This window comes from Lemur catta, chromosome 3, assembly GCF_020740605.2.
Source record: "Lemur catta isolate mLemCat1 chromosome 3, mLemCat1.pri, whole genome shotgun sequence".
Classification (NCBI taxonomy): domain Eukaryota; kingdom Metazoa; phylum Chordata; class Mammalia; order Primates; family Lemuridae; genus Lemur; species Lemur catta.
Window position 1 is genome coordinate 96,146,890 of NC_059130.1, and position 24,401 is coordinate 96,171,290.

The 24,401-nt window shown below is 46.3% G+C and overlaps 1 protein-coding gene across 1 annotated transcript in view; it reads left to right on the forward strand.

The window, feature by feature from the left end:
* Positions 1 to 24,401, forward strand: part of HIVEP3 (HIVEP zinc finger 3) — a 130,590-nt gene that overhangs the window by 44,181 nt on the left and 62,008 nt on the right.

Here is a 24,401-nt window from a genome sequence, read left to right on the forward strand (position 1 = left end):
AGCACAGCGTAAGGGAAGCTTCCTTCAGATCTTAGTGCCAAGAAGAGCTTTGCCTTTTCCGAGGAACTGGTCTGTTTACCATCAGGACACTGAGAAGGTGCAACTAACTGTGTTGCCCTTCTTCCTTTGACTGCCAGGAAGCTGTATGCAGAATCCAAGGGCCAAACAGAGCCACCATGTGGGGCCTTCTTCTTCCGTCCTTTCTGGTCTAGACTTTATGTCCTCCATTTGCCCTGGGTGGATTTTTCATTTTAAATTTTTGTTCCTAGTTTGCTTTTGTAGACCACCCGAGATCCTCTGTGGAACAGAGCAAGCTAAAATTGCAAAGAGACAGAAAGGGAATTCACTAATTAATTAATCAATTTATGCATGAGCTGCACACGACCAAAGCATTCTTGGCTCTGCTCAGCCTGTTGGGTTTTCCTGTGAGGAGCCGCCTCGCTGTTGAAAGTTGCCGGGGTTAGAACGAGAAGGTCCAGACAGTGAGGCAGTTGGGGTGGCCACTGCCTGTTCTGCACCCCCTGGATCAGGCCCTGGGGACCCACCTGCACCTGCTGTTGAGCTTTGAGACCATCTCAGAAATGGGATTCTGCCTTCAGACTCAGGATGGCAGGCCCAGGGCTGGTGACCCTTGAGACCCCCTCCCTCCCCACCATAGAATCGGGTTTTCAGGCAGCTGTTCCTTGGGGAGGAACATTCTAAGTGCAGTTCCATGCATCATCAGTTCCTAACCACTCGGTTCCCCTGCTGGCCCCAGACTGCCCATGCCGTGACTACACTCTCCTGTCCAACTACCTCGTCCAATGGCCCAGTCCCGCACATCTACTGCTGAGCGCCATGCTGTCCTGGTGGCTCATAGTGGCCCGCTCCAACTTGCATAATCTCACAGGCATTATGGCCTCAGAACCCCTGGGGTTCGGATGCTCTGAGAGACACCATGAAACACTGATATTTTTGATGAAATAATGAAAAACATTATGCAAAGTGAAAGAAGCCAGACATAAAAGGGCATATATTGTATGATATCCATGTATATGAAATGTCCAGAGAAGACAAATTCATAGACACAGAAAGTAGATACATTAGTGGCTGCCAGGGGCTGGAGGGAAGGGAACGTAGACTGACTGCTAATGAGTACGGGGGTTTCTCTGTGGAGTGATAAAAATGTTTTGGAATTATAGAGATTCACAAGGAATTTGGAATTAGATAGATTCACAAGGTTGCACAACCTCGTGAATTTTATGGTATGTGACTTGTATCTCATTTTTGAAAAAGCAAATGACTAGACACCATTTAGAGAGTTACATTTATGAGAAAGATACTCAAAATTTAGAAAATTCTATTCATTAGAGTGATTAATATACCCTATAATTTCAGAAGTTAATATACTCCCTTTCTATAGGAAGGAATTAAGGTGCCTTCTGTAAACTATTAATGGAGGTTTTCCACAATTTTTAACTTCATTCACTCACAAACGTCCATGGGTGCCCACTGTGCAGCAGGCACAGAGAACATGAAGGTGACCAAAACACAGCCCCTGCTCCCCAAAGTCTGCAGCTGGGGAGGGGCCACAATATCAACTGTGACAAGCCCCGCCCCCACGAGTCCTAAAGTAAGCAGGCCAGCACCGGCAGCTGTCCTTGCCACAGAGAGGGGAGCTGGAGGGCGGCCTGGGCTGGAAGGCGGGGGCGTGCTCCTGTTTGGGAAAGAGAACTCACTGGCTTGGGCCAAAAGCCTACTGGGAATCCCGTTTGGAGAGGAACGCGACATGCTGGAAGGGTTTGGAGCTCTTGGGAAGGCCGTGGGGAGGCCCTGCAGGAAGGAGCCCCAGCGCTGACTCAGCGCCCAGCGCTCCTGGCTGCCCTCCGCTGCCTCCTCCCCTGGCATCCCCTTTGCTTCCCAGGTCCCCCGCACCCAGCCTCCCCGGGCACTTCCTGGGAGGAGGTGCTGCATTCACCCTGCCAAGCCAAGCTGGAACAGCAACAAGCAGAGACTGTCCCATTTCTACGCAACAAACAAGAAACGCAGTTTATAGGTTCTTCTGAGGTTCTGGGTGAAGGGAAAGGCACCCGACTGCAGACCCTCAAGGGCCCAGCTCTGCCTGTCTCTCCAGGGGCTGGTGTCATGGTGCACTGAGGAGGGTAATGATTCCGGGCCTCGGTGAAGTCACTTTTTTGTGCTGGCAAACCCCTTCTGGCCCCCTGAGTTCAGGATACCGCATTTGTCCAGGCTAAGAGTGGGTTGGGAATACTGAAAGGAGTCAGATCTCGGGCAGGACTCAGGGAGACCACATGTCCTCCTCCAGAGGCACAGGACTGAGGATGAGTCCCGAGCTGTGGATCCAGCCTGGCCACTTGCCATCTCACCGAACCTCTGCTTCCTGTCTGCAAAATGAGGTGTTAAGGCCCTTCCCAGAGGGCTGCTTTGAGGAACTGCTCAACGGAGACGTGATGTTCAGCACCGTGTTTGCAGTCTAAGGGGGCAAAGCGGGCCATAAACAACAGGTTCTATCTGCAGGGAAGAACTTGGAGGAAGTTAAATGACATGGTGACTCCAAAAGCCTTTGGTGAGCTGTAGTCACTGCACCAATGTAAGGTGGCACTATTGGTGTTACTACCTGAAGTGGGGGTGTAAGCACATCCAGAGGAAGGGGGTATTGGTTCTGGCTGGGACAGTGGTGGCCCCGGGGGAGAAGTTGGCAGTGGTGACAAGTAGGATTTGGCTAAACAGAGAAGGGAAGTTGGGGATCAGGTGGGGGCAAAGGGAGGGGCCTGAACCATGGCCAGGAGGCAGAAAGGGTGGGGAGGGGTGGGAGCTGGAGGCACAGGGAGAAGACCCAGACAGCCAGGAAGGTGAGGCCAGGTCGGGCCCTGTAGAAAAACCCTGGGATGTAAAGAAGGGGGAGTGCATATCCACACAGATGTAGTCAGCAGGCTCAGTCAGGGCTGGAACCAAGCCCTTGGGGTGAGCAGGCTTTGAGCTGCTGGTGGACCCAGGCTATGGAGAAGCAGCATCCAGAATGCCAGGGCAGGTAAGGTCCCCAGAGCCTCACCATGGCCAACACCCCAAGTTGCAAATGTGGGATGAGGCAGCACAGATTGGGGGAAGACTTGCCCAGGCTGCCCAGTGTGGTAGGGCAAAGACAGGTCTCCAGATCCCCAGGCCTGGACAACATTCGAATTTTTCCTCGTTTTCTTTATTAAATGCTGCCAGTGCACACACGGAGGTTACATGGGACGGTGGTTATGGCCAGAGCCACCTGCCCGCCTGGACTCGCAGCCTCACCATTTATTGAATGTGTGCCCCTGGTTAAGTTAGGTGACCTTCTCGGCTTTAGTTTCCTCTTCTGTAAGATGGACTTGAAAGCATTATCTACCTCATAGGATTGTTTTGAGGATTCAGTATGCAGCAGGTGCTCAGCAGAGCACCGGGCACGTAGCACTCAGGGACATCAGCACCTCTTATTCCAGTTGCTCCAGTTTGTGTCTTTGTCACAGGATATGAGTCACCTTTCTCGAACTACCAGTCCCTTTGCCAGTGTACAGCTTATCTTTTCTTGTGGCTCTTCTCCTTTTCCCTCGACTCTATGCCCTTGAGCTTGTTTCTATGAGGAGGAACTTGGGTTATGTGATAACCCATTCAACTTAGCATTTGTGTGTTCATCCGTTCACTCATTCGTTTGTTCCTAGTGCCCTGGGCAACCTGTGACCTGGCTTGGAACACTGTCAAACACAGAGTAGCAATGCTCCAAGGGTCCCCCTCTGCCCCACACCCCCAGTCCACACAGCCTCCTGCCAGGGTGGGATTGTCCATCTCAGCTAGTTTGGATGTGTGAGTTGCAAGAGCACATTTTCTTGTAATGCAGCCTCAGGAAGTCATCCTCACAACATCGTCTTGCTCAGTGGGGTTCAGGGCTGGGTTTGAGAAGGCTGAGGACTGCTCCCCTCGAGCACACACACAGTGCGTTCTCAGAGTGCTCTGAGAGCTCAGATGTGAAAAAACGAAGACCTGAAGGTCAGATTAGGACCTGACGTGAGAATTCCTGACAAGACATTGTGGCTGGAATTCAGTATTTATCAAATTAAACTGAGCTCCGTGGGTGGGGCTCGAGTACTGGACAGACTGCGCCCTGGCCCATGGGGTCCTGTCCTCAACTGAGCTGGCGGAGGCCAGTGGGCCACTGCCCTGCCGGTGGCCCACATTCAGGAGCAGCGCTGGGAGCCTGGTGCTCAGGAACCAGTTGTTCTGTCCCTCTCTTGCAGGGTCCCTTTCAAGAGGTTTCACCCAGACCCTCCTCCTTCTACCCAGTAAGACGCCCCCAGGCCACCAGCCCCAGTCCTCTCTTGTTCTTACAAATGCGCCTACTCTTTGACAGACATTAGTTATTATGCACCATTTGTGTACCTGCCACTGTGCTAGGTGCTGGGGATATAATGATGAATGAGACAGGCTCCTTGGCCTAAAAGAACTCTGTCCCTTGGGGGAGAAAATATTACAACACGGCGTGAAATGTGTAACAGGAACAAAGTGTCTGGGGTACAGAGGTGCTTGACTGAGTGTAAAAGGTCACAGAAAGCTCACTGCAAGCTGTCTGGGGTGGCGTATTAGGGTTCTGCAGAGAAACAGAACCAACAGTATACGGAGAGAGACAGGGAGAGAGAGAAAGAGAGTTTAAGGAATTGTTTCTGGGATTGTGCAGTCTTGGCAAGTCCAAAATCTGCCAGCAGGCTGGAGACCCAGAAGGGACTGGCAGAGTCCAAAGGCAGTCTGTCAGCATCATTCCTCTCTTTTCTGGGGAAGTCAGTCTTCTTCTAGTAAGGCCTTTGACTGATTGGATGAGGCCTACCACGTTGCAGATGGTTGTCTGCTTTACTCAGAGACTACCAATGTAAATGTTACTCTCGGGCCGGGCATGGTGGCCCACGCCTGTAATCCTAGCATTCTGGGAGGCAGAGGCGGGAGGATCACTCAAGGTCAGGAGTTCAAGACCAGCCTGAGCAAGAGGGAAACCCCGGCTCTACTAAAATATAGAAAGAAATTATCTGGACAACTAAAAATATATAGAAAAAATTAGCTGGGCATGGTGGCACATGCCTGTAGTCCCAGCTACTCGGGAGGCTGAGGCAGGAGGATCACTTGAGCCCAGGAGTTTCAGGTTGCTGACGCCATGGCACTCTGCTCAGGGCAAAAGAGCGAGACTCTGTCTCAAAAATAAATAAATGTTACTCTCATCTCAAAAATGCCTTCTCCAAAACATCTAGAATAACATTTGACCAAATGTCTGGGCCCATAACCTCGCCAAGTTGACACATAAAATTAACTATCCACAGGTGGGTTTGAAGGACATTGAGCAGTTTGCCACATGTCTAGGAGGGAAAGGGCATTTCAGCCTATGGGAGCAGCATGTGTTCTGAGACTTCTCCAGTTCCGTGTGGCTGGAACATGCAGCCGGAGGAAGCATGGGACAGGTGAGGCTGGAGACAGAAGCAGGAGCCTATGAAGAGACCTTCAGAGCCACGCTATGGGGAGCCTGAAGGGTCTTAAGAAGGGGAGTCATTATGGGTTGGAGATAGCCTTAGGGCAGCCTCTAGAGGATGGGATGGAACCCCTTTCTCCCAGCACGCTTAGTGTAGACAGCTCACTGACTGTGGCTGATGGGGTACAGGGCTTGGCTGGTCAGTGACCTGCAAAGGCAAACACAGCCAGCCATCTGCCCACACCAAGGCTTGCCGCCCCTTGGGCAGTCAGGTCATTGACTCCTGGCCATAGACGACCAGGTTGTCCAGGGGAGCAGGGCCGGCTGCTCCTGCCGCCCAGATTCGGGAGCATCAAATGTGTTCTCCTTAAGGGCAGACTCCATGAAGTTCAGAGATGGAGCCCCTCAATTGGAAGGGCCCATCTTCCCTTCTGGGGTCAGTATCCTAGAAAGAGCATTGGCCTGTCAGCCACTGAGTCACAAACGCATTGATTTCCTAACTGCTGCAGCGCAAGTGTCTACTTCCACCTCTTTCCGAGGAACCATTATGATGACAGAGAAAGCCATTTTTTAAGGATGACATCATAATAGCATTTGAAAACAAGATAGGAAGCCAACCCGTGGACCAGGAATTGTTCATTAATCTTAGGAAGATAGAAAGCCCATAAGATTGGATAGACAGAGAACTCAGAGCAGAAAACATTGCAGCCCAAGACCGCAGAAGTCTGAGTGATTTTTGTCCCAGACAAGCTAAGCATAGTTCAGCCCAAAAGCCAACAAAGCCAAGAACAGGAGTGGGTTGCCAGTGTTCTCCTCTGAAGAACTGTTCCAAAGAGCAAGTACAGTTCGACCCTCCCTGCTTTCCTCACGAAGAGGCAAGCAGCCAGTGGCAGCCAGATTCCAAGAAATGCTCTCTAAGGAAAGTATAGGGCCAAGAGCTGAGAGAGAAGCTGGGGGGTAAGGGAGCCCCAGACCTCTCCAGCAGGCTCCGCGTGGGCAGGCGCACCTGGGGATGTGCTGGCAGCTCTGCCTCGGGGGGGAGTGTGGCATTATGCCCACCGTGCAGAGAAGTCCTTCTTTTGGCTGTTGTGGGAGTTCCCTGGCTGGCTTCCTGTCCACACTCCTCACTGGGAAGCTTGTCGTCATGCTTCACCCCCTTACAAAGAACCTTTCCATAGCCTGCACCATCACATTCAAGGGTGAACCTGTCTGAGAAATAGACCAAACCCCTCACGGGGAGCCCTATGTCGTCAGTTGTTTCACCAGCATCTGTTTCTCTTCCTCTGCAGTGATGGAAATTTCAGCAGGGCACGTGGCCACCCAGCTAAAGATTGCACATCCTAGCCTACCTAGCTGCTAGGTGTGGCCATGTGCTTGCATGAACCGAAATGATACGTGCACTCCCAGGCCTGCCCTCCCCTTTCTCATTCCCACTGCCTAGTGTCTGGATGTGATGGTGGGAGATGGAAGCTGAGTGCTGTGGTTGACAGAAGAGCAAGGTCAGAGATGCCCACACTTACACGCAGACTGTTATTCAGACAGTTACATGAGAAATAAACTTCTATCTCCTCTAAGCCACTCTGATAGTTAAGTCCTTGTTACAGGAGCTAGAACCTGTATCCTAACACATATGCTAACTCTGCAACATAACCCCACCATTCATAAATATGTACAGATAACCAGAATCCCCAAACAATTGAAAGAAAGCCAATAGCATGAAAGAGAAGGCCTAAAATGGAAGAGAAAAAGAAAAAGAAAAAAGAAGAGGTGATTCCGAAGGAAACATTGCAAATATAACAGAACGCTAAAATAAATTATCACTAATTTATTTTAAATTATCATTAATCTCCTTAGCAATAACTGAAAGGTTATTTCACTTACTAGAAAGGAACAGGTTGCTATGAAGATGGGACAATTGGAGAAAAGGAAATAATTGTTGAAAATTTAAAATATAATTATGGGAAAAATTCAGTGGAGAAACTGAAGGACACAGTGGATATGGATGAAGATCAGGCTGGTGATCTCAAAGTTAAAAATCAAGAAAATGCCCCAGAAAGTAGAGCAAAATGTCAAAAAAGAAAAGCTAAGACCCATGGAGGATAGATCCAGAGGTTCTGTATCCATTAATTAGGAGATCTAGAAGTAGAGACCACAGACAGTGATGGGGGAGGGGTAGAAATAGTCAAAGATATCACAAAAGAAATTTTCCTGAGTTGAAGAAACACACACAGATTTTAAAATAGCCCCAGCAGTCAGCCCCTCCAACCTGTACTGGGAACCTGTTTCTATCGTGGCATCGACCACACCCTATTGTCTTTTTCTGTTTTTGTCTCTCTCCTTACAGGCTTTGCATTTTTCAGGTGCAAAGTCCATGTCTGTTTTTAAACTGAAGTATAAGTATAACGTGAATGCAGTTAGGTACACAAATCAGAAGTGTACAACTAGAGTAGTTTTTACATACATACGAGGTCTGTCGGAACATATCCAGCCATTGTTAATATGATGGGAATGGTTTGCGCCACATCGATGTAACCTGGCAGCCAGGGAGAGTGGACTGGAATGCGCATGTGTGAATGATGACAACTTCACTGTGCTACTCAGTGGGGTGTTAGACGCCATTGAGTGAGTACGTGCACTCTGTGGCCATCGCATTCAAAACGACTGAGCAAGGAGAGCAACGAATCTGCATCAGATTTTGCGTTAAGCTTGAACATTCCTCCACAGAAACTATTTGGATGGTTCAGAAGGCTTTTTAGGGGACATGCAGTGAGTGCAGTGCAAATAAAAGTGTGGCACAAACGTTTCAAAGATGGTCGAGAATCTATTGAAAGCAATCCACGTTCTGGAAGGCCTGCAACAAGCGGAACACCTGAGAATGGTGAACGTGTTGAATGGGTTAGGTTAGGAGACTGGGAGAACTGTGTGAAGCCCCAAGGTGCCTACTTTGAAGGCAAATGAGGTGTCATTGTCCTATGCACAGTGTTTCCTGTATCGTTTATCTTCTTCAATAAATGTCTCTATTTTTCATATTACATGGCTGGATACTTTCTGGAAAGACCTCTATGTATGTGTGTATCTGTATATATATATGTAATATATATGTAAGCACATCAAGATGTAAAACAATTCTACACCCCAGAAAGCTGCTTCATGCCCCTTCCTGGTAAATACCCAACCGCCCCACCAGAGCTAACCACTATTCTGACTTCCAACACCATCAAATTGGTTTTGCCTATCCTTTAACTTCAGTTAAGTGGAAACATATGTTTCAGTCTGTTTTGGGCTGCTATCACCAAATACCTGAGGCTGGGTAACTTATAAAAAACAGAAATTTATTTCTCATAGTTCTGGAGGCTGGGAAGTCCAAGATCAAGTTGCTGGTCTCTGGTATCTGGTGAGGGCGTCCTTGGTGCGTTCTTACACGGCAGAAGGCAGAAGGGTGAGATGAACTCCCTCTGCCAAGCGTTTGTATAAGGTCACCTAATCCCATTCACTAGGGAGGAAACTTCATGGCCTTTTGTAACCTCTTAAAAGCCCCACCTCTTAATACTATCACATTGGCAACACCTGAATTTTGGAGGGGACATATTCAAATCATAGCACAGTATGCAGTCTATTGTGTTGGAGTTCCTTTACTTATTATTATATCTGTAAGATATATATTTTCATTTATAGCAGTATTTTGTTCTTTTTTATTACCATGTAATAATTCTTATAAGAACATATATACCACAATTTATTTATTCATTCTATTTATTATTGTCATTTGGAGTTGTTTCCAGTTTTTTGCTATTATTAATAAAGTTGCTATGAACATTCTTATTTGTATTTTTAGGTAGACATATATACTCATTTCTACTCATGTAGAATATACTCATACTATACTCATGTAGTCTTAGGAGTGGAATTTCTGGGTCAGAGAGTATGTGCATGGTATTAGATTTTACCTATCAATTGTCCAAATGATTATGTCTGTTTACCTTCACAAAAACAATGTACAAGAATAATTTCATCCACAAGAGTTCTTCCACAAGAAGAGTTACTATGAATCCTTGCCAACACTTAATATCATTTTATTTGTTTCATCTTAGCTGTTCTGGCGAATGCGTGGTGGATTTAATATATATTTCTCTAATGAGTAATGGTATTGAGCATTTTTTCCATATGCTTCAATATCCCACTTTCAATAACAGATAGGATATCCAGATGGAAAATTAATAAAGAAACAGATGACTTGAACACTATAGACCAAATGGACCTAACAGATACATACAAAACTCTCCACCCAATAGCAGCAGGATACACATTCTTTTCATGTGTGCATGGATCCTTCTCCAGAGTAGATCTCAAGTTAAGTTGCAAAACAGGTCTTAACCAATTTAAGAAGATTGAAATCATACCAAGTATCTTTTCTGCCAACAATGAGCTGAAACTAGAAGTCAACAGCAGAAGGAAAACTGGAAAGTTCACAAATATGTGGAAATTAAGTAACACGCTCTGAACAACCATTGGGTCAGAGAAGAAATCAAAAAGGAAATTAGAAAATACCTTGAGACAAATGAAAATGAAAACACAACATACCAAAACTTATGGGATTTAGCAAAAAAGCTATACAAAGAGGGATGTTCAGAGTGATAAATGCCTATGTTAAAAAAGAAGAAAGAGCTAAAATAAACAACCTAACTTTATACCTCAAGGAGCTAGCAAAAGAAAAACAAACTCAGTCCAAGGTTAGCAGAAGAAAGGAAATAACAAGAATTAGAGAAGAAATTTAAAAAATAGAAAAGCAATAGGAAAAAATCAACGAAACTAAGAATTTTTTGAAAGGATAAATAAAATTGACAAACCTTTAGGTAGACTAAGAAAAAAAGGAAGACTCAAATAAATAAAACCATAAATTAAAGAAGAGACATTACAACTGATGGTACAGAAATATAAAGGATCATAAGAGACTACTATGAACAATTATATGCCAACAAACTGGATAACCTAGAAGAAATGGATAAATTCCTAGAAAAATGCAATGCACCAAGACTAAATAATGAAGAAGTGGGAAGTCTAAACAGACCTATAACTACCATAAAGATTGAGTTAGTAACCAAAAACCTCCCAACAAGGGAGGTTTCACTGGGACCAGAGGCTTCACTGGTGAATTCTACCAAACATTTAAAAAATAATTAACATCAATTTTTCTCGAACTTTTCCTGAAAATTGAAGTGGAGGGACCACTTACAAATTCATTTTATGAGGCCAACACTGCTCTGATACAAAGGCTAAACAGAGATACCACAAGAAAAGAAAACTATAGGCTAATATCCCTGAAGAATATAGATGCAAAAATCCTCAACAAAATACTAGAAAATCAAATCCAACAACATATTAAAAGGTACATGTGCCATGACCAAGTGGGATTTATCCCTGGGATGCAAAGATGGATCAACATAAAAATCAATTAATGTGATATACCACATTAACAGAATAAAGACTTAAAATCACATGATCATCTCAACAAATGCAGAAAAAGCATTTGACAAAATTCAACATTCTTTCATGATAAAACTTCTCAAAAAACTAGGAATAGAAGGAAAGTACTTCAACATAATAAAGGCCATATATGACAGGCTCACAACTAATGTATTCAATGATGAAAAGCTGAAAGATTTTTCTCTAAGATCAGGAGCAAGAGAAGGGCAAGGATGCCCACTTGTGCTCCTCCTATGCAACATAGTACTGGAAGTCCTTGCCAGAACAATTAAGCAACAAAAAGAAAAGACATTTAAATAGAAAAAGAAGAAGTAAAATTGTGCTTGTTTGTAGACAATATGATAGAAAACCCTAAAGACTCCATTAAAAAAAACTGTTATGACCAATTAACAAATTTAATAAAGTTTCAGGATATAAAATCAATGTACAAAAATCAGTTGCATTTCTATAACAACAAACTATTTGAAAAGGAAATTGGGAAATGATCCCATGTACAATAGCACAAAAAAGAATAAAATGAACAATAAATGAGCAAAAAACTTGAATAGACAGTCCTCCAAAGAAGATCTGGAAATGGCCAGAAAGCACATGAAAAGATGCTCAACATCACTAATTATTGGGAAATGAAAATCAAATTTAGGAATAAACTTAACTAAGGAGGTAAAGACTTGTGTACTGAAAACTACAAAATATTGATGAAAGATATTAAAGAAGACGCAAACAAATGGAAAGATCCTGTGTTCATGGATTGGAAGAATTAATATTGTTAAAATGTATGTATTACCCATAGTAATCTACAAAATCAATGCAATCCCTATAAAAATCCCAATGACATTTTTTACATAAATAGAAAAAATAATTCTGCAATTCATATGGAACCACAATAAAAACCACAAAGGGCCAAATTGACCCTGAGAAAGAAGAAAAACTGGAGTCATTACACTTCCTGATTTCAAAATATACTACAAAACTGCAGTAATCAAAACAGAATGGTGTTGGCGTAAAGACAGACATATATACCAATGAAACAGAAAGAAGAGCCCAGAAATAAATCCACACCCATGTGGTTGACTGATCTTTCACAAGGATGCCAAGAATACACAATGGAGAAAGGACAGTCTCTTCAATAAGTGATGCTGGGGAAACTGGACATTCACATGCAAAAGAATGAAATTGGATCTTTATCTTACAACATACATAAAAATCAGTTCAAAATGGATTAAAGACTTGAACATAAAACCTAAAACTATAAAACTCCTAGAAGAAAACGTAGGGGAAAATCTTCATGACATAGGCTTATTGGCCATTTAGATAACCTCTTGCTTGAAGTGCCTGTTAAAATCTTCTGCTGTTTTTAAAAATTGTAGTAAAATACACATAACATAAAACTTACTATCCTAATTATTTTTAAGTTCAGCAGTGTTAAGTACATTCACATTGCTGTGCAATCTCCAGATTTCTTTTCATTTTGCAAAACTGAAACTCCATACCCATAAAACAACAGGTCCCATTCCTCTCACCCCGCATCCCCTGGCAACCACCATTCTACTTTCTTTCCTTGTGAATTTGACTACTCTGAGTGTCTCATGTAAGTGAAATCATACAGTGTTTGTCCTTTTATGACTGGTTTATTTCACTGAGCGTAATGCCCTCAGGAGTAATTCATATTGTAGCATGTGTCAGAATTCCCTTCCTTTAAGGCTAAATAGTACTCCATGGTGTGTGCGTGTGTGTGTGTGTGTGTGTGTGTGTGTATCACATTTTGTTTATCCATGCATATGGACATTTGGGTTGCTTCCACCTGTTGGCTATTGTAAATAATGTTTCTATGAACATAGGTGTACAAATATCTCTTTGAGAGCCTGCTTTCAATTCTTTTACGTATATACCTAGAAGTAGAATTGCTGGCTTATATGTTAATTCTATTTCTAATTTTTTGAGGAACCATCACACTGTTTTCCATGGAGGCTGCACCATTTTACATTCCCACCACAGAGCACAAAGGTTCCAGTTTTTCCATATCCTCACCAACACTTCTTTTCTTTTTTGTTGGTAGCCATTCTAATATGTGTGAGGTGGTATCTCATTATGGTTTTTTTTTTTTTTTTTTTTTTGAGACAGAGTGTTGCTCTGTTGCCCGGGCTAGAGTGAGTGCCGTGGCATCAGCCTAGCTCACAGCAACCTCAAACTCCTGGGCTTAAGCAATCCTCCTGCCTCAGCCTCCCAAGTAGCTGGGACTACAGGCATGAGCCACCATGCCCAGCTAATTTTTTTCTATATATATTTTAGTTGGCCAGATAATTTCTTTCTATTTTCAATAGAGACGGGGTCTCACTCTTGCTCAGGCTGGTTTCAAACTCCCGACCTCGAGTGATCCACCTGCCTCAGCCTCCCAGAGTGCTAGGATTACAGGCGTGAGCCAACGCGCCCGGCCCTCATTGTGGTTTTGATTTTCATTTCCCTAATAATTAGTGATGCTGAACATCTTTTCATGTGCATGCTGGCCATTTCTAGATCTTATTTGGAGAAGTGTCTGTTCAAGTTCTTTGCTCATTTTTTAATCATTTGCTTGTTTTTATTGTTGTTGTTGAGTTGTTTATATACTCTGGCTATATTCCTGTATCAGATATATGATTTGCAAATATTTTGTCTCATTTTCACTCTGTTGATTTTGTCCTTTGATACACAGAAGTTTTAACTTTGATGTAGTCCAGTTTATCCATTTTTACTTTTGTTGCCTATGCTTTTGATGTCACATCTAAGAGGTTATTGCCAAATCCAATGCCATGAAGCCTTTCCCCTGCATTTTCTTCTAAGAGTTTTATAGTTTCAACTCTTAATTTTAGGTCTTTGGTCCATCTTGAGTTAACTTTTTCCATTTTCAGTTCATTTGTCTGCCTTTTCTTGTTCATTTTTGTGAATTCTTTTTATATTTTAGACATGATTCCTTTGTCAAATATGTATTGCAAATATCCTCTCCCAGTCTGTGGTTTGTTTCTTTACTATTAGTGTCTTTAGATGAACAGGAGTTTTTAATTTTAATGAAGCACAATTTATCAATCCTTTCCTTTATGATTATGTGATTATGTTTTTGTGAATTGTATAAGAAATCTTTGCCAACCCCAAGTTCATGAAGATATTTTCTTGTGTTTTCTTCTACAAACTTTATTATTTAATAAATAATGGCCTATCATTCATTTAACATTAATTTTGTGTGTGTGATGTGAGTTAGGGAATCAAGGTTCATTTATTCTATATGTATATACATTGCTTCAGTACCATTTATTGAAAAAAACTATCATGTCCCCTACCAAATGCAATAGCATTTTTGCTATAAATCAGGTGTGGGGGTGTGTTTCCTTACTCTGTTCTGTTTCTTCTGATCTTTTTGTCTCTCTTTGTGTTGCTGCTACACCATCTTGATTACTGTAGCTTTATAATAAGGTCTATAATTTATGTCTGTTTTCATATTACTGGCGTGGCATCAAGGAGGCCCATGTAATAGTGGATAAATGAAGAAATGAGTTGCAGAGTCATCATTATAACTGCTGTATCATTACCATACAGTTATATCCATCCTGCCATATGGGCAAGAAAGACGGAGACCACAGGTAGTCCCTACATCTGCTGTTGGACCACAGTGTCTATGTCACCCAGTCTCCATGGTCATTTGTCCTTCTGTGGTTTATTTTACAGTATATGCGTGCATTATAGTGTGTTCTATATGTTGCCCTCTGTAGTAGACTGAAGAACCTTAACCACCTAGGAAACTTGTCGGCAGATGTGCCTTTTGTACCACGTGTAGAAACAAAATGCCATCATGGAAACAGCTGGAGACCTGCTGGAAACTGACAAGAGAGCAGGCCACGGCAGCGATGTAGCATGTAGGTCTTTCTTAGGCAGCACTGACGAGGACTGGCAGGACGCAAACGGCCAGAAGACACGTCTGCCTGACCTGCCCAACTCTCATTTCAGGCTTTGTTCTTCCTTAAGCTCTTTCACCCACAAGCACTTCCTGGACCATTTAAGATAAACAGGTCTAGTTCAGTTCATAGATGCCCACTGAGTTCTCACAGATGTCCTGAAGCCTCTTTTAATCCTTACAGGAAAAAGCGTATATACATACAAGTAGATGGATAGATAACTAGGTATATAACAATAGATAACTTAGTAAATTAGTTAACTACAAGCATCTGGGCTCCACCAGGCCCTTGTTGAGGTGAGGCTACAGGTCCTGATCTCAGTTCATTTTCAGTCTCCATGGGAATAAGACATAAACGCTGTAGATGCTTTCCCAGGCGAAAAGGGAAAAACAGTTCCCTACAAGGCCAGCCCACGTGGCTGGAAGGAAGGCTGCTAGGAACAGTGTTTGGTTACCTGCAGTGTTAGGACTGTAACTCAAATCTAAGTCCTGTCTGCGAGGCTGGCATGGCCCCAGCTGCCTTGAGGGTTCCACTGCAGAAGTCACCTCATAGTCCAAGTTCAGGTTCTGTCTCTGCTACTTAGAAGCTTTGTGATTTTGTGCCTCAGTTTCCTCATCTGTAAAATGGAGGTGATACTAGTACCTGCCTGATAGAGTTATTGTGCGGAATAAAGGAGCTAATTTGTGTAAAATACTAAGAACAGCCCCGGCATATGTTCGGTCCAGGCACAGGACATTGGTTTAGATGGCCTTCACCTGAATTATCACAGCCACACACAATCAGGGGTAGATCTGGGTGTCTGCAAGTCTGGCAGAGTGGAATCCTGGCTGCATCATTGCTCAGTCTTGACTGTGAAATGTGTTCCTGCTTTCCTCCGGGGATGTCTCAGGAGACTTTGTCCTCCCTAATGGTGTCAGTTTCACCTCAGTCCCTGGGCTCTCTAACAGGAAGACGAACACCAGCCAGGTCTAACTCATCGAGGATTGCCTAGGTTTCTCTTTGCTATGAATAGAATTTGCTTTTTGACCAGTGTGCAGAAATTCCAAGCTCTGTCTATGTCTTGGGGCTGGGAGGGAGGAAGAGAAGGAAAAGTAGGAACACAGAGCACAGTCATCCAAGGGAAATGATTTAAGAGCCTCCCAGACAGTGAATAATTCACCACTCATCGTTGGGGGGAAAGCATTTAACAAGACACTCAGCCCTAATGTTACATGGTCATGCAGAGTGACTTGCCCGGGGGGAAGACTGTGGTGCAAGTGGAGGTGGCTGTAGTTGACCAGGGAAGACTTTCAGGGATACTGGGAAGGAAGGCAGAGTGTACTTGTGCCTTTCTGACCAAGAACAGAGCCCTTAGGGGTTTCCTAGGCGTTGGCCTGCACTCAGGGTTCGAATCCTACCTCTGCCCTTTCTTACCTGATCTGCAGCACCAAGCTTCATGCCCCTCATCTGCAAAAATGGGACATGGGTGAGAATCAGTATATTACTCTTTAGCGTAATTTGGGCACATGGTTGGTGCTCAGTTAAGTACTTTAAAAATATTTTTAATATTTTACTTAGTGCTGAGTCCTATATCAGGCACTGGAAATACAAAGATGAATAAGGTCCCAGTCCCTTCCCAGGCCATGGGGAGACAAATTCACTAGGAAAACCCTGATGAGCCGGTTAAGCCACAGGCCTGGCCCATCCCGGGCTTCTCAGGGAAGCAGCACTATTTGACTTGTTGAATTAGCAGAAAACCTCTTTCTTCTAACACAGGCATGGGAACCTAGGTTGTGCCTGTTTTCCACAAATGAATCCAGGCCAGAGGGTGTGAGGGGCCAGCTGCCCTGAAAGCCTGGTCCGGTCCAGCAGCCCACACCACTGCCCATCCCGTGGGGACTCAGTTGTACCTCCCACCTGCTTTCTGAGGGCAGTCGCTGACAGCAGCTTTGTTAGAAGTTGCTTGGTACAACTGGGCCTTCATGGTTTGGGACTCAATCTTGTCATTCTGTGGCCTGGGAGGGAATGTGTGTAACTCTTCTCAATGCCCAGAACCCACCCCAGCATGGTGTGGGGACCCTGTCTGGAACCCCAAAGCTCAACATTTCCTGTGACCATGTTTCAATCTCCTGTGCTCTGCAATGTGCAAAGGCAGAGAGTTCAAAATGTAAGTGCAGGATGGAGAGAAAGGAGGCTGGGAAGATTGAGTGGGCTTGATTATGACAGGACTGAAATGCCATTGGTGAAATCTCTGCAGTGGGGAGCTATTGAGAGTTCTTGACAAAGGGAGTAGCCTGGTGAGGTTGGCAATTGAAGTCATTTCTCTTTCCACAATGAATGGGATGGGATTGGAGAAGGCTAGAAACCTAGAAGCAAGATGATCAGTTATAGTAGGGAGTGACAGAAGTCTCATCAGCTTCCCCAAATGCCAGGCTGCAGAAAAGAAAAGTGTATATCAGATTTACACGGGAAATTTAGCAAAAGTATAGATTCTGGGGCCCTTTTCTTAGAGATTCTATTTCAGTGGATATGGAATAGAGCTAGATAGAACCTGTGCTTTTATCATATAACCCAAGACATTTAAGAGGAGGGATGGACTATTCAATAATGGTGTTAGGACAACTGGCTAGCTATAGTGAAAAAAAATTATGTTTAAGACCTCACTCCTTACACCCAAATAAATGCCAGATGGAGCCGAGATGGCAATGGAAAGGAAGGAAGTGAGGAAAGGAGGGAAAAAATAAATCATAAAGGAACTAGAAGGAAAATTGAATGACATTCTAAAAAATAACCTTGGACATGAAACCTAAAAGTCATAAGGGAAAGACTGATGACACATTTGACCACATAGAAACAAAGATTTTTCTGTACAGCCAAGTTAATGATAAATAGGGAGAAAATATTTGTAGCCTATATATAAAGGATTGATATCCTCAATATCAAAAGAGTTTACATAAACCAATAAGAAAAATATAATCCATCAGAAACATTAATAAAACATGTGAAAAACAATCTCAGCTTTGAGGTATATTCTCTTTGATCATGTATTTTCCCTCTTGGGAGTTTATCCTGTGATACACTCATACAAGTATGCAGAGAGTATTTCTTTGTAGCATTTCTTGGAATAGAAAAAGCTAGAAACAACTTTCATATCCATAAGTAAAGGACAGGCTGAATTTGAGTATAGCCAACAATGGAATACTATGCTGCCTCCAGAGAGGGTGAGATGAATCTAGGTAGCCACACATAGGTTAAAAAAAAGTCACAGATCAGGATGTATGACATATTTTCTTCATTTATAAAAATTCCAGTACACACACACACATTTATATAAATACATTAGGATTTTGGGAAGATCATATCAAAATCACCATAGCTCCTCTGGGGAGGGGCAAGTGGGGACAGGGGGATTCAGGGGAAAGAGCAGAGAATAGTACAATTCTACAATTGTTGAAAAATCTTCAGGTATCTTTTCATTTAAAAAAAAAATTCAAAGAAGGACAAAGGGAAAACTGAGGCCCAGAGAGGGGAGTGCCTTGCTTAGGGTCACACAGCAGAGCTGTGCTCCAGGGCTTCCTGCCACAGGTTACTAGACCCCCGCGGCAGCCAAAGTGACTCCAGGCCTCTCCATCTGCCCTTGCTGGAGGAAACCCTAGGACGCCAGAGAAAGGTGAAGGCAAGCCAGGGAGGCAGCCCAGCTGGTGAGAGGGCTCAGGTGCTCAGCCCCCTGGCACTCACTGGGTGTGCTGCTCACTGTCCCAGCTGCAGCCCAGCACCTGCTGTTCACGGGGAATGGCCCCAAGGGATCAAAGGACTCAGAAATGTTCTCCAGTTTGGCCTGAAGACTTCCCAGCTGGATGTCCTCGGGCAGGTCATGCCGCTTCTCTGGGCCTCAGTATCCCCCCGAAATCAAATGGCAATGACAGGTACATGAATGTAAGCTTAAGGACAGGATTGTGCTCATGTGCCTCATCCACTTGGCTGGAATTCAGGACTCTGTGAAGACAGAGCTGCTCTGCCATGGGCCTCACTGACTGGCCATTATTCCATAGGAATCCAGTGACCAAGACGTGCATCGGAGACCCCAAAACCTCAGTCTCAGTGGGGGAGCCATCCAGTGCAGCTTCCACGGAGGCAGCGGGGTGGATCGGGTGACCTGGAAAGCTGTGCACAGGGATGGTGACGATTTTCATCCGTGACTATCTTCAGTTCTAGCTTGAGCCCTGGGTTGGCACAACACATTCCATCTGAAAAGCGACCCATACTGTCAGGTCCCTCGGACCTGTCCCCATGTGATCTCCTGCCTGTGTTCCAGTTCCCACTCCTAGGGCCAGGCCAAGGCCCTGCCAGCTCAGGAACCAGTGCGTCCCTTGTCAGGGGGAACTTAGAAGGCCTATGCCAATATCTGGGTGGTTCAGCATGACATTGGCTTCTTTGGAGGCCCCACTTTGACCTCCAGGTTCAACATCGGCTCTCATTTCTTGAGCACCAGCTGTGTGCCAGGCACTTCACATCCGTGATAACCCCGTTCAGTCCATGATGACCTCTTAGCCTAAAGGCAGCAGGATCAGGGTTGGCATCCAGAGCTCTGTCCACCCGGCCACGACAGCCCCTCAACAGAAATAGTTTCCTCAGTAATAACAATGGCTGTTATTTCTGGAAGGCTTACTATATACCAGGTACCAGGTGAGGCAATTGATATGAATTAAATCAATGTAAACCACACATGGTACTTTTGTTGTCCCCATCTTACAGGTGGGGAGACTGAGGCTTAGAGAAGTCCCAAAGTTTTCCAGCTGGGAGGTGGAGGAGGCAGGGTTGAAGCGCAAGCTATTTGAGTCCCGAATCTGTCTTGGGGATGGCTGTGCTGTGGTGCCACCCTCATGGGTGCAGTGACAGGACACTTAAGCTTACCTCACCGCAAGTGCCCGTCTGTGCCTCGGGCCTAAACCCTGCCCTGAGTTGCCACCTCTCCCTGTGTCCCCCCTTCCCTGAGCCTGGGCTCTGCGGAGCTCTTTTCTGCCACGCGGGGACCAAGATCACACTCCAACCCCCTGTACGAGTTAGCTCCAAAGGGATCGACTAACTGGCTTAAATAAGGGAGAAGATGCACTTCTCTCTCAGGGGCAGGTGTCTTCACTGCACACCGTCATCCACTCTTCTTCTCCCACTGTCCCTCGGGGCGATGTCCTTGTCCATGTGGTCAGAGTTGGCTTACTGCCACCACAGCCATGTTCCTTCCTAAGAAAATGGGGAGCGAAGTGCAGGGCGAGCGCTTTTCCTCTGGCTGTGACCTAGGAGCTGCGTACATGCGTGGCCAGAACTAGCCACAAGGGAGGCTGGGAAATGCAGCCTCCAGCTGGGTGGCCAGGGACCCAGCTGTGGCTCAGGGGGCTTCTGTTGCTACAAGAAAGAGGACTGGCTAGTGGGAGAAGTGCCCAGCCTCTGCCACGTTCCCTATTCCCAGCCGGAGCCCCGCCTTGGCCTTGGATACCCTCTTTGTCCAGGCTTCCTTCTGTGGTTCTCTGACCACCCCGCCCTGTTAGTCCCCAGACCTGTGTCCCCACTCCTGGCCTGTCTTGCCACCATCTGAGCCCACAGCACTTTCACTTTGCTTTGCAGGTGAAGGATTCTGCTCCAGCTTGTGGGTACAGACGTGCACCCCACACAGAGTACCGCACACAGAGAGACTTAGAAGGGGCATTGGTTTTGTTGTTGGGACATTAAATAAGACTATTTACTGCTTGCCTCCTGCCCAGCCTGTAGCCTTGGGCCCTGGGTTCCCAGGTATTGAAGCTAAAAGGAAGGTTTACTTTCCCGGTATTTTTGAGATCAGTGTGTTTTATTATTGTTAGTAAAATTTTTGACCAGATTTTGGTATATTGGGGTTTGTTTGCGTGTGTGTGTGTGTGTGTGTGTGTGTGTGTGTGTGTGTGTGTGTTTATGTGTGTAATTTAGTAAACTACAAACAAAGAACTTCATTAAGCTCTACCAGTCTGGGGTCAGCTTGACCTAACAGCTTTCTGAGCACTGGGTCCCTGTCCCCATCCTGCCTCAGCCTTATCTAGCTTGGCTGGTGGCCCAGGCTCTTCAGGATAGAGCCCAACGCAGATTCAAGCTGGCCTCCTGCCAGGACCGGTGGATTGATCCACCTGGGAGAGCCCTCCCCCCATCTCCCTGCCGATAAGCTCCTCTGGGGCGACCACTCTGGCGACAGCCTCTTGTCCTGATACCCCGTGTGCAGAGGGTGCTTTCTGGTTGGGTTTCAGAGCTTCAGGCCTCCCTGCCCGGGCCCTGTGGGCTCCTACATCAATCCCCACTCCCTCGAGGCCTGTGGCTCCAGCCCCAACAAGTCCCGATGTCTTCCCATTGGGCTGCTCTAACAGCTAGACCTATGGAAGCTTCTGGAAGTGGGAGCCAAATTGTCTGATATGTTGACCAACTGCCTGTGGAACCTCAGGTTCTCCTCATGGCTACACGCTGGTTTCTAAGCCAGAGCTCTCTGGGGGCTGTGGCCGCCACAGCAGACAACGTGGACCCCAGGGCCATTCTGCGACCATCCTCAGAGGCTGTCCCTCCTCCTTCTGGCCTGGGGTTCAGGCCCCTGCTGGCCCAGGTCCTGGGCTCTGTCAGGGAAACCCTCCAGCTCTGACCCCATTTCTCTGGTGGCTTTTACAGGTCCCCTCACCAATACCCTGGAGAAATAGCTATTTTCTCTGTCACTTCGAGTTTATATTAAAATTTCACACATAGAACCAGAAAAGGTAGAAAGAGCCATTCTTCTTAATGCCTCTTGGTCACAGTGATTAGAACAGTCCTTGTGAAGGACTTAAAGAGTTAAGCAAAAGCTGGTTTATGCCACCTCTAAATTGTTATGCACGCCGCGGCAGAGGTCTCCTTAGGTCTCGCAGGTTCCCCTACATCTGCGTCTCCCGGCTGCTCCCGCCCACGGCGCCTTGTATGAAGCCCCTCGGGCCTGCTGTGACATGGTGGAGCAGGCTAGCCCAGAGCACTGGCCCGGGAGCCCGAGGACCAGTGTGGCCTGAGCCAGCCATTCCCCACTGTGGCTCAGCTACCCCGTGTGCAGAGTGGAGCGGTGGCTCTTCCAGCTCACAGGCCTCCTGCCTCTGCATTCTGGTGGCAGCAGCGCTGAGCTGTCCTCGTTGCTCCTTCCCCACAGGTGCAGGCGGCAGACGCCCTCCCTGGAGAAGCACCAGGTCCAGCTCTCAGGTGCAGGCTGGACGCCGACCCCAGTGAGTCACACCAGTCACACCAGACCCAGTGATGACACACTGGTCACCTGACTGTCTCCCTCATCCACCCTTCCCCTCCCACCTGGCCCTGGGAATTGCACCGAACCCCGGCCACTGGACGCTTCCCCACCTGCCCCTGGAGGGCCTTGTGGCTCAGTGAAGGGAGAGCACAGGACTGAACAATGTAGGGTCCTCCCTGGCCATCAGGCCCCTGCTCAGACTGATTGTTTCACCATCTAGTCACGCGGCAGGGACCCATCCATCCATGGGAAGAAGCCAAGCTTGCCACTAGCTACTGTTCTGGGGGTGCTTCGAGATCCTTGCACACAAGAGTCAATAGAAACAGTAGTGCAGTCGGCCCTGTAGTACGCACAGCAGCACCCAAGGCCTCTCTCACACACAGTGCGGTCAGGCCCAGGGTGCCAGCACAGCACAGAGCACAGTTCTCTGCACCGCAGGTGACGATGGCCGCCTCGTCTGATGTTTAGAAGGCTCAGCACTTCTGCCAGCCTCTGCTTGGATAAGCGAGGCCTGGGGTACTGCGCCAGGGTGGCTCCCCCACTTAGCTGGGCTCCCCGTTGCTTCCGTCACGCATGCACGGTGGCGTTAGGGCATAAGTGGGACGGCCGACGCCACTACTCAGACACTAGACACCTCCCGAGGCTCCTCACTATGGAAACAGCAATGGCCCCTGGGGTCATGCCCGTGCTTCCATGCGACAGGGAGCCCAAGACTGCTGTGCCTGTCATGCCACTGAAGTCACAGAGAATGTTTATTAATTGAGGTGGGAGACAGCCCTGGCTGTGGGGTGGGGAGGCACAGGATGGCCCAGCTCTGCCACCATTCCTGTGTGGCTTTTAGGGAGAAGCATGTCGTCTTTCTAGTAGCCCTCAGTCTCCTCGCGTGTCAAGTGAGGGGTTGGACTAGACAACCCATCTCTGACAACCCACTGGGAGACCACGGTGCCATTTTAGTCCTCACGGCAAAGATCAAAAGTTCATACCAGACACCCAGAGACAGTTACAGCACTTGTGCCTGGTTCCGGCCACAAGGGAAATATTAACGGTGAGGGAAACCATTTATCCCATTTGCCTGGGACCGTCCTGGCCTATTTCCGTTGTTCCTCCATGTTTACCAGCAGTGCCCTTTCACTCTCAAAAGTGGCCCAGTTTGCGTGATTTATTAAACGGCCATCCTGCTGACTGCGATATAATGCAGTGAGATTCTCTGCCTTCCCCACACTCAGCCTGCTTGGGGAGGATGGCTTCTCTGCCCAAGTCAGAGGGGGCCTTTGACTGCTCAGAGAATAGCCTTTGCTAATTTGTGGCCTTCCATTGACAAAAATCGATGACTGCATTTGCTAGAGGGACGTCATTGAAGACATAGATGATCTCTTGCATCATTCACTACCCCTGACTGAGGTACCACATATCCTTGGCTTCTTGCAAGGGACTTAGATGTTTCTTCTTCTCTGGCTATAAGGACTCTATAATGGATCACATCTCCCTTTTCTCCTTGATTGCCAGGAAGCTTATATAGAAATGTATAACTGAACTATGGAAACACTGTAGGCCCTTATGATTGATATAGCAGTGTTCCTTTAATCCCACCAATCCTGACTTTCTGCCTTATTTGAATTTTCTCTGTTCCGATTTGTTATTCTCATTTATAGGTTTCTTATATTTACAGTTTGTCATTCTTCTATAAACATGCTTTTGTTATAGTCATCTTGAATTCTTTGTAGAAGCAAGATAGAAAAGAAACCCAGAAGGAGTAAACTTAAAAGATACAATTTTTAGCTAAGAGACCTATCACCTGCCTCTCCATAGCGTATCACAGCGTCCCAGGCTCTGCCATTTGAGAGATAATTTTTTGAGTCTTACAGACTTGCTAACATTCCGAGCACCATGGGTGCTGGGGGCAGGGTGTGCTTCAGGAGAAGAAGGAAGCACAGAGGCACTGACAGCCCGCTCAGGGCCTCGCCCAGGGGATGCACACCTGAGAAAGGCTCGGGAACAAACTCTGGATGTGGGAGGCCCAGGTGCTGAAACGTGGGCTCTTAAGCAGGCCGCCCTCCCTTGGTGGTCCTGGGTTTTCTCAATTGGAAAGTCAGGCGGTTGGGTGAGATGGAGTCTACAGTGACCTCCAGCTTTGAAATTTCGACCATCCTCTTGGGGAGAAGGGCCCTGAAGATGCACTCGGACCCCAGGAAGCCTAGGCTGCCAACTCACAGCTGGCCCTGGCAGGGAGGCACATGCTTGGAGCTCTACACAGACCAATTTTGCC